The sequence below is a fragment of the Gossypium arboreum genome, chromosome 11, assembly GCF_025698485.1.
Source record: "Gossypium arboreum isolate Shixiya-1 chromosome 11, ASM2569848v2, whole genome shotgun sequence".
NCBI classification, from domain to species: domain Eukaryota; kingdom Viridiplantae; phylum Streptophyta; class Magnoliopsida; order Malvales; family Malvaceae; genus Gossypium; species Gossypium arboreum.
The window spans coordinates 133453822-133467956 of record NC_069080.1 but is presented as its reverse complement, the minus strand read 5'-3'; the positions used below and the strand labels follow the sequence as shown (position 1 = coordinate 133467956).

The 14135-nt window shown below is 35.7% G+C and overlaps 1 long non-coding RNA gene across 1 annotated transcript; it reads right to left on the bottom strand.

Annotated features, from left to right (window-relative positions):
- Window positions 1-11169: 11169 nt before the first annotated feature.
- LOC128284241 (uncharacterized) lies at window positions 11170-12235 on the bottom strand. The gene is made up of 2 exons (XR_008274622.1): window positions 12199-12235; window positions 11170-11398 (listed from the first exon to the last, which is right to left on the bottom strand). It is a non-coding gene; the product is annotated as an uncharacterized LOC128284241 (long non-coding RNA).
- Between the last annotated feature and the right edge of the window lie 1900 nt (window positions 12236-14135).

Sequence of the window (14135 nt, the reverse complement as noted above, 5' to 3'; positions counted from 1 at the left end):
GAGGACGCAAGAAAGTCAAATAATGCGCTTGGGGAAAACATTGATGATTTGAGGGAACAGTCCAGGGACTTTGTGACCATGTGTCTCACTTCCCAAAGGGATAGCGTGTAAGAGCTGCTAGATTCCCAAAGGAAAAAGCTGACGGAGAGAAACGATTCTCTCGAAGCCATGGCGAAGGCTTTGAAGGAGGAAACAATGACCACGACGCTGGCTTTGAGTACAAGAATAGAGGAGCTTGAGGGAGAGTTGGCCTTGTGTCGAGCAGCAGTGGGGGAAGGAGTGGAAAGTGCAGTACTTAATAACAAGTATGTCCCGAAGCCGAAAGAGTTTGTGGGGACAAGGTCTGCATGCGATGTGGACAATTTCCTGTGGAGGATGGAAAACTACTTCCATGCCAAAGGCATCGTGGATGATGCGGGTAAGGTAAATACTGCATCATTATTTCTTACTGATATTGCGCTTTTATGGTGGCGAGGTAGGACCACAGATAAAAGCCAAGGTGAGATTGGAACGTGGCTAGAGTTCCGATATGAGTTGAAGGGACAATTTTACCCAGAGTTTGCCGAGGAAGAAGCTCGGGAAAAGTTGTAAGGCATAATGCAACGGGGCACAGTGGGGGAGTATGTTCGAAAGTTCAAGGAACTCATGCTCCAAGTTTCAAATGTGATCGAGAAAGAACCATTGTTTACTTTTCAAGAGGGATTGAAGCCGTGGGTCAGACAAGAGGTGGAACAAAGAGGTGTCCAAAAGCTGTCAGAAGCCATGACGATAGCAGAATCATTGGTTAAGCTTGGTTTAGGGAAAGACACGCTTGGGTCTTCTAAGTCCGAGAAAAGGAGCATATGTGAAGGGAATCATAAGGAAGACAAGGATGATGGCAATGGCAACGGCAACGGCGATAATTGTGGTAATGGAAAACCATGAGTTGGGAAGAAAAAACCCAAGAGAAAAAGGGACAAGGTGAAATGCTTTCTTTGCGACGGTCCACAAATGTTAAAGAAATGTCTGAAAAAATTCACGCTTAAGAAGAAGCCGGTAGATAAGGCCTTGGGACTTGGTTTGAGTGCAAGGGGTGTCAAAAACAAGGAGGCCGAAAGCGAGAAGAAGCCAGTGGAATGTTTCTTCTGTCATGGTCCGCATAGGTTGCAGAAGTGTTTGAAGAAGTCTGTCATCGATGGAACGATGGAACAGCCAAGAAGCCCAAGAAGCTTGGTTCGAGAAAGGGAAAAGCCGAAGCTAAGAGGGCAAAGAAGAGTAAAAAGAAGCGAGTAAAATGCTTCTTGTGCCGTGGTCTATATGAGTTGCGGAACTGTCCAAAGCAACCGTAGTCAAAGGAAATGCAACATCTGAGCATGGTGAGTCGTCGGAGGGGCTTCTACCCAAGGAAGAGGTGAGTTTGTCATTAAACTTAGAGGAAGAAGTTGCGATGAAAACAGTGAAGCTGGTGCCAATGAGGCTCAAGTCGAGTGAAGCATAGAAATTGGCTCAAGTCGGGTGGTGCATCGGAATTTAAAGAAAAAATGATACATGTGGGACAGTTGACCCGAGTAAATGCAAAGGTACATTCCGAACACTCTGATAGTGTATTGCATTCTAACTTATTGACTTGGCAAGAACGTAAGGTCCCTTTCGAAGTTCTTGAGCAAGAAGGCCGAGAGACTGTAGGCAAAGCGAAGTCGAGTGTTGTGAATCACGAGGATTTTATTCGAGGGGAGTTAGAATGTGGGCAAAGGAGTGACATAACTCCTTGTCGTCGAGATGTATCAACGAGTAGGACGGCTCGAGTTAAAAAGCGATAGAAGCCGAGGCAAAAGTCCTGAAGGAAGGGAAAAGCTAAGGCGTCAAGACGAGATTGAGGCGAATCAAGTCAGTGCCATTCGGGAGTCGCAATGACGACGTTGCGAGAATGGGTGGGGAAGAATGTCACAGGTCAGAGTTCAAAGTCCGTGACCATCGCATCAAATGCATCCGATGGAGGTCTATTGCTTAAATGGGGATTATTTGGCCCACGAGAACTAGCCTGATTCAAGGAATTGTTAGAGAAGCCTGTCAGATTGAAGCCTGGTTGGCTCGATAGCGAAGATATGGCAACTTAGGCAATTATGGTAACTAATCTTAAAAGATAGAGGGAATCATATATTGTAAAGATTAGATAGGATTTGATATGACAATAACTTGTAAATCTCTTAAATCATGGGATATGGTTAATCTCGTCCGTTGATGTAAATGTATCTTAACCGTCGATTTTGGGAGAGCTCAACTATAAATAGAGAGCCTCCCCCTCATTTGTACTCACTCCATTACATTGTTTCATTATTCTTTGTGAATAAGAGAATAGAGAGCATTTATTCAAACACTTTGTGTGCGTCCCTTTCTGTTGTTCTTTTGGTTGCTTTTTTTGGCATAAATTGCTTCCGCTATACAATTGGTGCCTTGGAGGAGTTCTTAAGGAATCTTTATACGAGAAAAAGCCGACTTAGACGAGTTTGGACGAACGAATCACCTAAGACCGCACGGATTGCGAGACTAAAAGTCTAATCTCGTGATATAAGTCATGTTAATAAAATTAAAAAGAGACGAAAAATTAAGGGCAAAGTTAAACTTAATAAATTTTTTATAAAGATTGAGGACATAATACTTATGCCTTGTTTATTTTGAGTGGAACACCTACGCGCATTCCTTTGGAAAATCAATAGGTTATTGAGAAATTGCTTAGAAACGACCATTATCCTTCCCTGCAAATTTTTTAATTTTAATAAACTTAATGCCACATGATATATTCTAATTGATTGGATGAGCTAAGTGACATAATATCACAGGTCGAACTGATTTTTTAATACCATCACAAATATTGAACTAAACTGAGTAATAGAAAAATAATTTAAATATAAAAATTTGGACTAAACCGAATAATAGAATGATAATTTAAATATTAAAATGATAAAAAAACAATTAAGTATCAAACTAAAAACAGACATTAAAATTTTTTAATAAAACTTTGTGACGGAGAAAAGAAATCACTAATAAAAAAGCTTAATGGTTAATTGAAGAAGTAAAATAAAGATATTATTTTATGTTAATGACCTGATAATATATTTTAAAGGTTTATTTTATAAATATATTTTTAAATTATATTTTATTTTATTTTTAAAGTGTAATAAGTAAAATACAATTATAATAATTAATAACATGAAACATCATAATTAAGCAAAATCGAATAATATACCAAATATCCAAGAAATGTTGGGCCAAAATCGTTGCCCTCTTTTTAAAAAAATATTTCAGAGATCTCTTTTAAGTGATTTTACTAGAACGCCTAGCATGGTAGCTTTTGGTTGGTTGGAGTTTGTTCTTAATGGTGTTAACACTAAAAATAAATATTAAGTAAAGAACCGTTATACAAAATTCTTTATGTACTAAACTGAAAAAATTGGTATTCTTTAGGGGGCACTTTGTGCATTAAGCATTTTTTTTTGAAAAATGAAAATTACCCGTAAAAGAATGATTGGCTGCCATAATTATAATTCATATGAGATATTTAATTCAGGTAGCAATTAAAGATTTGATTGGTGAACTTGAAAAGGTGAACAAAGTCACGAAGCAAGATGAAGCTATGAAACTGATATTAATATGGTAAACAGGTTTGCCAATCTAATGCTAGAATAGGGTGATGCACATTTGAAGCTGCAACAAGTTGATCTTACTACACAATTTTTCTAACAACACTCAATTAAGGTAAATCTAAGGGAAAACATGTCTAAAAGGGAATCAAATTTGTTCCTAATTTGGGTTCAATTTTTGTTTATGTGCCATTTATTATTATTATTAAAAATATTTAAATTTAAATTTTAGAGACCACATTAACTATTTCTTATTATTATTTAAATTTCACAATACTTATTTTGCCATTTTATTTAGCTCAATAAACCTATTTTATCTATATTCACCTAAAGAATCAGAAATGTAAAGTTATATTTTCATACTATTTATTTCCTAAAACTTTTATAGGAGTTGTGTTTATATATATATATATGATATGAATCTACTTATAAAATAAATTTAATTTTGGAAGGTTTAAATAAAATATTAAATTTAAAAATAAGATTTAATATTTTAAAAATATAATTTAAATAAAAATATTAATCTCATTTAAAATATAAACATGACTTGAATAATTTTTACAGCTAAGCCAAGTTGGATTTGAGCCAGCATGAGTTCTGCTAATACTATACATATGCTTCAGCCTGACCCTACCTTTTGCACATCTACCTGAAACAGGTTTTAATTAAAGACTTTATATCAAGTCCTTTTATCACTTGAACAATAATTTTGTACGACTCGTTTCGTTATATCTCAAAGTTAAAATTCAATATTATGATTAATTTGGAAATAAACCTATTTAAGGGTGGGTCTATTCACCCAACCTCAAATATCCCCTCTAAATATGGGAGGATTTGAATAAAAGTACAAGACTCTAAAAATTTTAATATATCAATAAAACATTTAGGTTGTCTCAACATCTGGATTGATTAGGTCTTGACTGATTAAACATCGAGTTTTTAGTGCTTGGACAACCTTAGTCCTAACAGGTGTTAAGTTTAAAATTCTAATAAAAGGAAAAAAATAAGATTATTAAATATTAAATAAAAATATTTTTTTAAAAATAATATGGACCTTAAAAAAATAATAATATGGGCAAACTTAAAATAAATTTAAATTAGCCATTTACAAATGTGGATGGGTTTGAACAAAATTTGAAGCCTATATTTTGGACCAAACCGAGCTCAAGTAAACAAAAAAGTGCTAGTATATCACATATAGACTCAACCTGGCTCGGCTCATAAAACCTTTGCTTATTTAAGGGTGAGTTGAATCAAGTAAAAATATTTTAAGTTAATCGAGTTGATGAATTCTATTTTATCATCCTAATTTGATTTGAATTTTTTTTAATTTGAGTCAAGTGGAATGAAATTTGAGTTGAGTTGGAGCAAATCAATTAAATTAGTACCAAATATAAATAATTTTGGACTACCAAGAAAGGGTGAAAAGCTCACTTTATTACCTAGTGGCTTTTTGACTACTATCACAGATTCACTTTAGTAGTATATTGCTTTTGATACTTAGGGACTTGTAATAGTGCCACTGTGGAAGGGATTTCGTTATGCAATTCGTTATGCAAACTACTTCTTCATGGAAATGCTAGTCAATAAAGATGATTAACGTGCAAGTCCCTCTTACCATGTACCGGGAATGAGTGACTGTTGCTTCTATTTAGCCATTCATGCACCTTTGAAAGGGATTATTGAGCTAATTAGTGGGTGTTTTGAGTTAAGTTTTTGAGTTCAAGGTTGTATACTGGGTTTAAAGATGTTTCTTTCACGAAATCCCTTGGTTGGGAACTATCAAATTATTTCCTTGTGATTGAAAAGCTTTATGCTTTGTTTGCTCATGGCTTTTTGAACTTTGAGGGCGTGTCCAACAATTTGGGCATATCAGAAATAGGTACAAGTCATCATTCACAGTGATATCAAGCCTGCCAATGTGCTAATAGACAGTGACATGAATGCTGTTGAAGATCTGTTAATTAGTTATCTGTTATTTGGTTAGTAGGTAGTTGTAGTTAGTTAAGTAGTAATTAGATAGTTAGTTATGCGAAACAATGTATATATAAGCATTAGCCCTGCTTTGTAATTAATGAGAGAAAAAATCCAGAGAATTTATTCAGCTACTGTCTTCCTCTATTAGTGTACACTATTTTTCGATCATCGACTACCAGTCGGCACCGATCGTTAGCCACCAGTTGACATTGTATCAGAGCCATCGCCAATGGTTTAACTCAATTTAACTTGCTACTCTTTGTCATAGTGGTTCAGCTTGTTAATGTTCTTTCTTCTGCTTCATTTCAGATCTGTTTGCTTCTTAGATCTGAGCATTTCTTGATTTGTTTTCCCACACAATCATGGTTCATATACAAGACAACCAAATTCAAATTGACTTTAGTCATCTGCTTGACCTTCATCCATCAGATATTGTTAAAAAGTGGCAACAAATAGCATATGTACGTTACCCGAATGAAATACAACAACATGCAAAAGTACCAAATGTTATCCGGATGAAGTATTTTTGTGTAATAGGTGACCTGTATTTGATCTGACAACTTTTTTCCTGGATAAAGTTTAGTCAACCTAAGCAGCTTTAGACAGTCAGCAGGTTACTATTGAGCTGTTTTTGTGCAAGTTACTTTTAACCAAAAATTTATTGCCTTTCCAATGTAATAGTTATATATGTACCTTTTTTTCTTAACAAAAGATATGAAAGAGAGAAGTCAACTTTTTGTTTCTCCTTCAACATCTGAGTTTTGCTTTTGCTTTTCATCTTTCAACACAAATTTTAGTTCTTTTGTTTTTTTGTTTTGTGATAAAAAACCCAACAAATGGTATCAAGAGCCTGTTGTCTTTGAGGGTCTTGGTTGTGTTTTGTTTGTGAGTGACTAGTGTTTGAAAGAAAAGAAGCAGGAGCTATTTTTGTTGGCTTGTTTGGTTGCTGCAAAGATGAGTTTTTCACCACCACCATCTGTTTTTGCTAGTGAAAACTACAATATTTGGGCTGTGAAAATGAAGACATTTCTGTAGGCACATGACCTGTGGAATATTGTTCTAAATGACATAGAGCCACCTCCCTTGAGAGCTAATCCGACCATAGCTCAAATCAAGCAGCATAATGAGGACATTGCCAAGAAGTAGAAGGCTATGTCGTGCCTTCAGAGTGGAGTTTCAGATGTCATCTTCATAAGGATAATTACTTGTGACTCTCCAAAACAGGCCTGAGACAAACTCAAGGAAGAGTTTCAAGGGTCAGACAAGATCAGGCAGCAACAACTGATTAATTTGAGAAGGGACTTTGAGAATCTAAGAATGAAGGATTCAGAAACCATCAAGCAGTATGCTGACAAGATTATAGCCACAGTCAACAATATAAGACAGCTTAGAGATGAATTTAGTGACAAGAGGATAGTTGAAAAAGTCATAACAACCTTACCAGAGAAGTATGAATCAAAAATTTCTTCTTTGGAAGACTCGAGGGACCTATCACTCATTTTCTTGACAGAGCTGATAAATGCTCTCTATGCACAAGAGTAAAGAAGAGCAAACAGAATGGAGGAGTACTCTGAGGGAGCTTTTCAGGCCAAAAGTAGAGAGAACTCAAGCTCAAGCTCAAGTTACAAAGGCAAGAAGCCTTGGCTAGAAAAGAAAGAGAAGAGGAAGAATGATGCTGCCAAAAAGAAGTTTCCACCTTGTACTCATTGCAAGAAGGCTACTCACCTTGAAAAATACTATTGGTACAGACCAGACATTCATTGTAGAGGCTACAAACAGCTTGGACACATTGAAAAGTGTGCAAAAACAAGCCAAAAGCATAACCACAGCACTGAAACCAAGCTCAGGCTATTGAAGATGTGGAAGCACTGGAAGAGCATGTCTTCACAGCCTCTTGTTTTGCAAGTTCGAGTAAGGTCAACAAGAATTGGCTAATTGATAGTAGTTGCACTCATCATATGGCTTCAGACAAAAGTATGTTTAAGGAGTTAGACACTAGTTTTATGTCCAAAGTCAGAATTGGCAATGGTGAGCTTTTAGAGGCCAAAGGCAAGGGCAACACTATGATTTGTACTCAGTCAGGTAACAAGACTATCTCTGAGGTTCCTTATGTACCTGACATTGACCAATATTTACTTAGTGTTGGTCAGTTGTTGGAGAAGGGTTACTCCCTTATTTTTGAAGGAAAAACATGTATGATTAAGGACTTTTTTGGTCAGAAGCTAGTGACAGTAGCTATGTATGATAGGTCTTTCATTTTAGATGTGAATCAGTTACAAGCTAAGGCACATACTGCTCTAGCTGATGAATCATGTTTGTGGCACAAGAGAATAGGGCATGTGAACTATAAGTCACTAAGCTTGCTGCACAAAATGAGCTTAGTTGAAGACATGTCCAGGATCGAGCTCAAGAATGATGTATGTGAGGTTTGTGAACTTGGCAAGCATACCAAACTGCCTTTTCCTATCAACAAAGCTTGAAGAGCTCAAGAGAGGCTCCAACTGGTTCATACAGACATCTGTGAACCTATGAAGACCACTTCTTTGAATGGAAGCAGGTACTTTGTACTGTTCATTGATGATTGCACCAGATTTTTTTGGGTGAGCTTCTTAAAACAAAAGTCAGATGTGGCTAACTTTTTTTGCAAATTCAAGGCATTGGCTGAGAACCAAGCCAGTTGTAAGCTGAAGTGCATAAGGTCAGATAATGGAACTGAGTACGTGTCTCAGAGGTTTCAAAAGATTTGTGATGAATGTGGGATTCAACACCAATTGACAACTATTTACACACTATAGTAAAATGGTATCTGTGAGAAGAAGAATAGGACAATCCTCAATATGGCCAAGTGCCTTCTGTTTGAGGCCAATATGCCTAACAATTTTTGGACTGAGGCTGTAAACACATCTGTCTACTTTCTGAATAGGCTGCCAACTAACGTAGTTAGGGGTAAAACACTCTTTGAAGCCTGGTTTGGACAAAAACTAGTTGTTTCACACTTGAAAGTGTTTGGTTGCTTCTGCTATGTATTAGTGTCAGCTGAAAAAAGAACCAAGCTCGAGAAGAGGTCCATGCCAGGAGTGTTTGTTGGCTATAGCAATGTGAAAAAAGGATACAGGGTCTTTGATCCATTAACCAAAAAGATTGTAGTGAGTAGGGATGTGAAGTATAATAAAGCAAGCTACTGGAAATGGGATGGAACTAATGCAAGTTTGCTTGAGGAGGACCAAAATGATCTTGACTTTCAGCATGCTGAGATTGAAGCTGAAGCTGAAGGTGATTATGATGATGTACCTATTAAAGGCACTAGGACATTAGCAGTCATCTATGAAAGGTATGCTGTAACCATGGTTGAGCCTTCCTGCTATGATGAAGCAGCAAGAGAGAGCTATTGGCAAGAAGCTATGGAAGCTGAACTGAGGATGATCCATAAGAATGATACTTGGGAGCTGGTTGATAAGCCAGCAAATAGAAATGTTATCGGTGTGAAATTGGTGTTCAGGACCAAGAACAATGCAGATGGGTCACTGAACAAGCATAAGGCTTGGCTAGTTGTAAAGGGCTGCAGTCAGCAGCAAGGGGTTAATTTCTTTGAAACCTTTGTACCTATTGCAAGGTTAGATACCATAAGGCTATTATTTGCCTTGGCTGCTCAGAAGTAATGAAAAGTCCATCAATTGGATGTCGAATCAGCATTTCTGAATGGATTTCTTAAGGAAGAAATCTTCATAGAATAGCCTGATGGATTTAAGGTTACTGGTGAAGAACACAAAGTCTACAAGCTCAGGAAGGCTTTGTAGGGCCTAAAACAAGCTCCAAGGGCCTGGTATAACAGGATTGATACATACTTGTCAAGGCTAGGATTCAAGAAAAGCATAAGTGAGCCCACACTCTATGTGAAGAAGGCTGAGAAAGAAACCTTGTTGATAGTATCACTTTATCTGGATAACTTATTAGTTACTGGCTGCAGAAGTGAGCTGATTAAGGATTTTAAGAAGCAGATGCAAGATGTGTTCGAGATGATTAATCTTGGTTTGATGACCTACTTCCTTGGTATAGAAGTGAATCAGAATGAGCATGGCATTTTCATAAGCCAACAAGCATTTGCACTGAAAGTTCTAAGCAAATTCAGCATGTCAAAATGCAAGCCTACTATCACTCCTATTGCACTAGGAGAGAAACTGTCAAGCACCAGTGAGCATGATCAGATGGATGAAAGGTTCATGCATTGTTGCAATACAGCTCATTTCAAGGCTGCTAAAAGAGTCTTAAGGTATTTCAAAGGAACCTTAGGCTATGGTGTGATGTTTGAGAGAGCTGAAGAATTGAAACTGGTTGATTATTCAGACAGTGATTGGGCTGGCTCAGTTGATGATATGAAGAGCACATCAGGATACTTCTTTACTCTAGGTTTAGGAGTTTTCACTTAGAGTTCAAAGAAACAATAGACAGTAGCTCAATCAACTGTAGAGGCTGAGTATATTACAGCTGCTACTACTGTTAATCAAGCAATTTGACTTAGAAAGCTGTTGGATGATTTGAATGCTAGTCAAGCAGAAGCAACGGAGATTAAGGTAGACAATTAGTCAGCTGTTGCAATAGCCAAAAACCCTGTGTTCCATGGTAAAATGAAGCATTTCAAGATCAAATATCACTTTATGAGGGAAGTAGAATTGACTAAGGAAATCAGCTTAGTCCATTGTTGTTCGAGGGATCAGCTTGTTGATATTTTGACCAAGCCATTGGTTGCTACAAGGTTCGAGTGTTTAAGGAAGGAAATTGGAGTTTGCTGTTTTGAAGCCAATGAGGAGTGTTAAAAGGTGGCAACAAATAGCATATATACGTTACCCAGATGAAATACAGCAACATGCAAAAGTACCAGATGTTATCCAGATGAAGTATTTTTGTGTAACAGGCGACCTGTATTTGATCTGACAACTTTTTTCTTGGATAAAGTTTAGTCAACCTAAGTAGCTTTAGACAGTCAGCAGGTTACTATTGAGCTATTTTTGTGCAAGTTACTTTTAACCAATGCAAATTGCCCTCCTTACCAAGAACAAAATAGGGTATATATATGGCTCTTATTCTCGTGATGCTTTGCCACCAAAATTTTTGGCTCAATGGAATCGATGCAATACTATTGTTCTCTCTTGGATCTTGAACACTATTAGTTAAGAGCTCTTTCCAGGCATTGTGTTTGCTTCCAGTGCTTCACTAGTTTGGCAAGATTTGAAGGAATGCTTTGATACGATTGATGGTTCTCGTGTGTACTTCTTGCATAGAGAAATTGTCTCACTTTCTCAAGGTACTTTTCCCATTCAAATTTATCATACTCGTATGTGTTTTCTTTGGGGTGAATTGGATGCAATTGTGTCTTTTGCATTATGTAATTGTGAAGCTTCTTAGATAAACTGTAATACCCCTACCTGTATTCATTGCCGGAATAGGGTACAAGGCATTACCAGAGTTTACGAATTAATTTTTTTTTATATTCAATATAGCCCTTTTATAAATATCTAACCTTCCCTGTAATATTAAATCGAGACCAATCCACATCAACCAAATCAATTCAACATATTTTCATGATAGATTCATGCATTTATATAAGATAACGTCATCACATATCTATAACCAGGTTTGTTAACCATACTAATGGCTAACTTTACATTCATTTCACGTTAACATTTACTTTGTTAGCTTATACATGCCATTGATTTCCAAAATAAAGTTTCTTTATATACCGAAATCCTGAGGTTGACAGTGCGATGTGTCTCCGACCAAATCCGACCTCCGAGCTCTTAACACTACAAAACAGGGAAAAAGGAAACGAGGTAAGCACTTTGTGCTTAGTAAGCTCATGTAACAAGAATTATACTTACCTAATATTTTCAATACAATACAATAAACATCCATATATCCATTCAATGCATTATTACCCTAATATGCACAAACTCAACATTCAAGTTAGTACAATAATTTCCATGTACCAATAATATATACTATGATTGATGAGCTCGTCAATACCATGATTTCCATTTCCTTGTTATTTTTCCATATTTATCCCGTTGAATTTCTTGGAATTTTCGATGGATTTTCAGAGGTACACTTTTAGTGTACAATTCCGGGTCTGTCAATTCATATTCATGTGCGCACATTTTCATTTCAGAGAGCACACTCCCGCGAACCTCAACCTTGCAGTGGGATTACCAGTCCAGGCTAAATCCCCTACAATTTAAACTCATAGAGTATTGTCGGGATTCCGGTCGAGCTAAATCCTGAACGACAATTACTCTAATGAGCTTGGATCCGAATTACAGTCAGGCTAAATTGAGACCTAATTCGGATTACCGTCCGGGCTAAATCCATTTTATACATATTCTTGGAGGGCTATATCAGGATAGGATCACCCGTCGGGCTAGATCCTTTTACCGTCAATTCCTTTTCGAGATCCATCGAATTTTCCTTTCATTCAAAGCGGATTTCTTCCCATTTTATCAAATATATCAATGTTTCATAAAGTTCCATATAATGAACATTCAAATCATATTCATATCAAAACATGCATTTCAAGCATTTAAGAATATAATTCAAGTTACGAACTTACCTTGATACTTGTTTGTAAGCAGTAAAAATCGCTAATCCGAACTTTTCCTTTCCTCGATCTAGCTTCGTATTTGAATCTTACGGATCTAAATAAATAAATTTAATTATCAATTTAATACATTTCATGTTCATCTGCAACATTCTTTATAATTCAACTATTATTTATAATTCATTCAAAGCTGTCTACTTGAGTCATAGTCACTAAATTATTTGTGTATTACGAATCAGATATCTCCCTGTACAGAGCTTCAATGACTATGCCGTTTGTCTCTAATAAAACCAGACTCGATAAGGAATCTGTAAATATAAATCATGACTTCTAATTATCTTTGTAAAATTTATGGTGAATTTCCAAAGTTTGAACAGGGGATCCAGAAATCGCTCTGGCCCTGTTTCACAAAAATTTAAACATCTCATAAAATATAACTCATATACCTGTTTTGTTCCATCCATATGAAAATAGACTCATAATTCTTCAATTCCATATTTTATTCATCATTAGTTATCATACTTATAGCTCAAAGGTAAACATAATTTAAATTACTCATTATCATCTACTCGAGTCACATTCCCTAAATTCCGGGTTCGTCAATTCATATTCATGTGCGCACATTTCCATTTCAGAGAGCACACTCCCGCGAACCTCAACCTTGCAGCGGGATTACCAGTCCAGGCTAAATCCCCTGCAATATAAACTCATAGAGTATTGTCCAAATTAAGATCCGTTAATTTTCTCTAAAATTAGACTCATATATATTTTTACCATAAAATTTTCAGAATTTTTAGTCTAGCGAATCAGTACAGTTTATTCTTCAAAGTCACCCCTGTTCTGTTGTCTAACAGTTCTGACCCTTCTTCACTAAAAATAAATTATCTCTTTATACAGAATTCAAATGATGTTCTTGTTTGTTTCTATTAAAAATAGACTCATTCATAATTCTAGACATATAAATTTAAGTCCCTAATTATTTTTATTCAATTTATTATAATTTTTAAAGTCAGAACAGGGAACCCGAATTCATTCTTACCTTGTCTCACAAAATTCATTATATCTCAAAATTTACAAATCTATTGCTTACAATATTTATTCTATGAGAAACTAGACTTAATAAGATTTAATTTCATATTTTGTTCATCTTCTAATTCAATTCCTACAATTTTTGGTGATTTTTCAAAGTTAGTCTACTGCTGCTGTCCAAACTGTTTTAGTGCAAGCTGTTTATTACCATTTTTCCCCTAAGCTTTTAATAAATGATAATTTCGTCCCTACTCAATTAGCCTCTCAATTGAGCTGATTTTTCTCAATTAACATTTTATTCTATCACCTTAAACTAGTTTACAACCTTTAAGAATCAGAATTTCAGCAATAGACTTTAATTCCAAACATTTTCACAATTAGGTCCTAAAAATCAATTTCCATTGAAATTGCCTAATAAAATCATCTCATAAACAAATTAAAGCTTTAATTTCATATTATTTCATCATAAAATTACAGAACTCAACCATGGTGACTTTCAATTTCATCCATGAAATAAAAAACTAATGAATTTAATAGTAGGACCTAGTTGTAAAAGTCTTAGAAACACAAAAATTACAAGAAAAAGGCAAGGATTAACTCACTTGGTGCAAAAATTATGAAATACCAGCTTAGAGAACCCTCCTATGGCGTTTTTAGCTGCTGGAATTGAAGAGAAATGAAGAGAAATCTAGATATTTCCTATTTAGTCCTAGTTTTATTTAGTTAATTTTGCAATATTCCAATTTTACCCTTAATTTATCAATTTTTCTGCTGATTTCATACCCTTGCCGTCCAGCCCAAATAACTTTTGGATCTAATTGCCTTTTAAATCCTTTCTCATTAGACTCTTAAGCTATTTAATCACTCTAGCAACTTTTACATCTATTACAATTTAGTCCTTTTCATTTAATTGACTACCC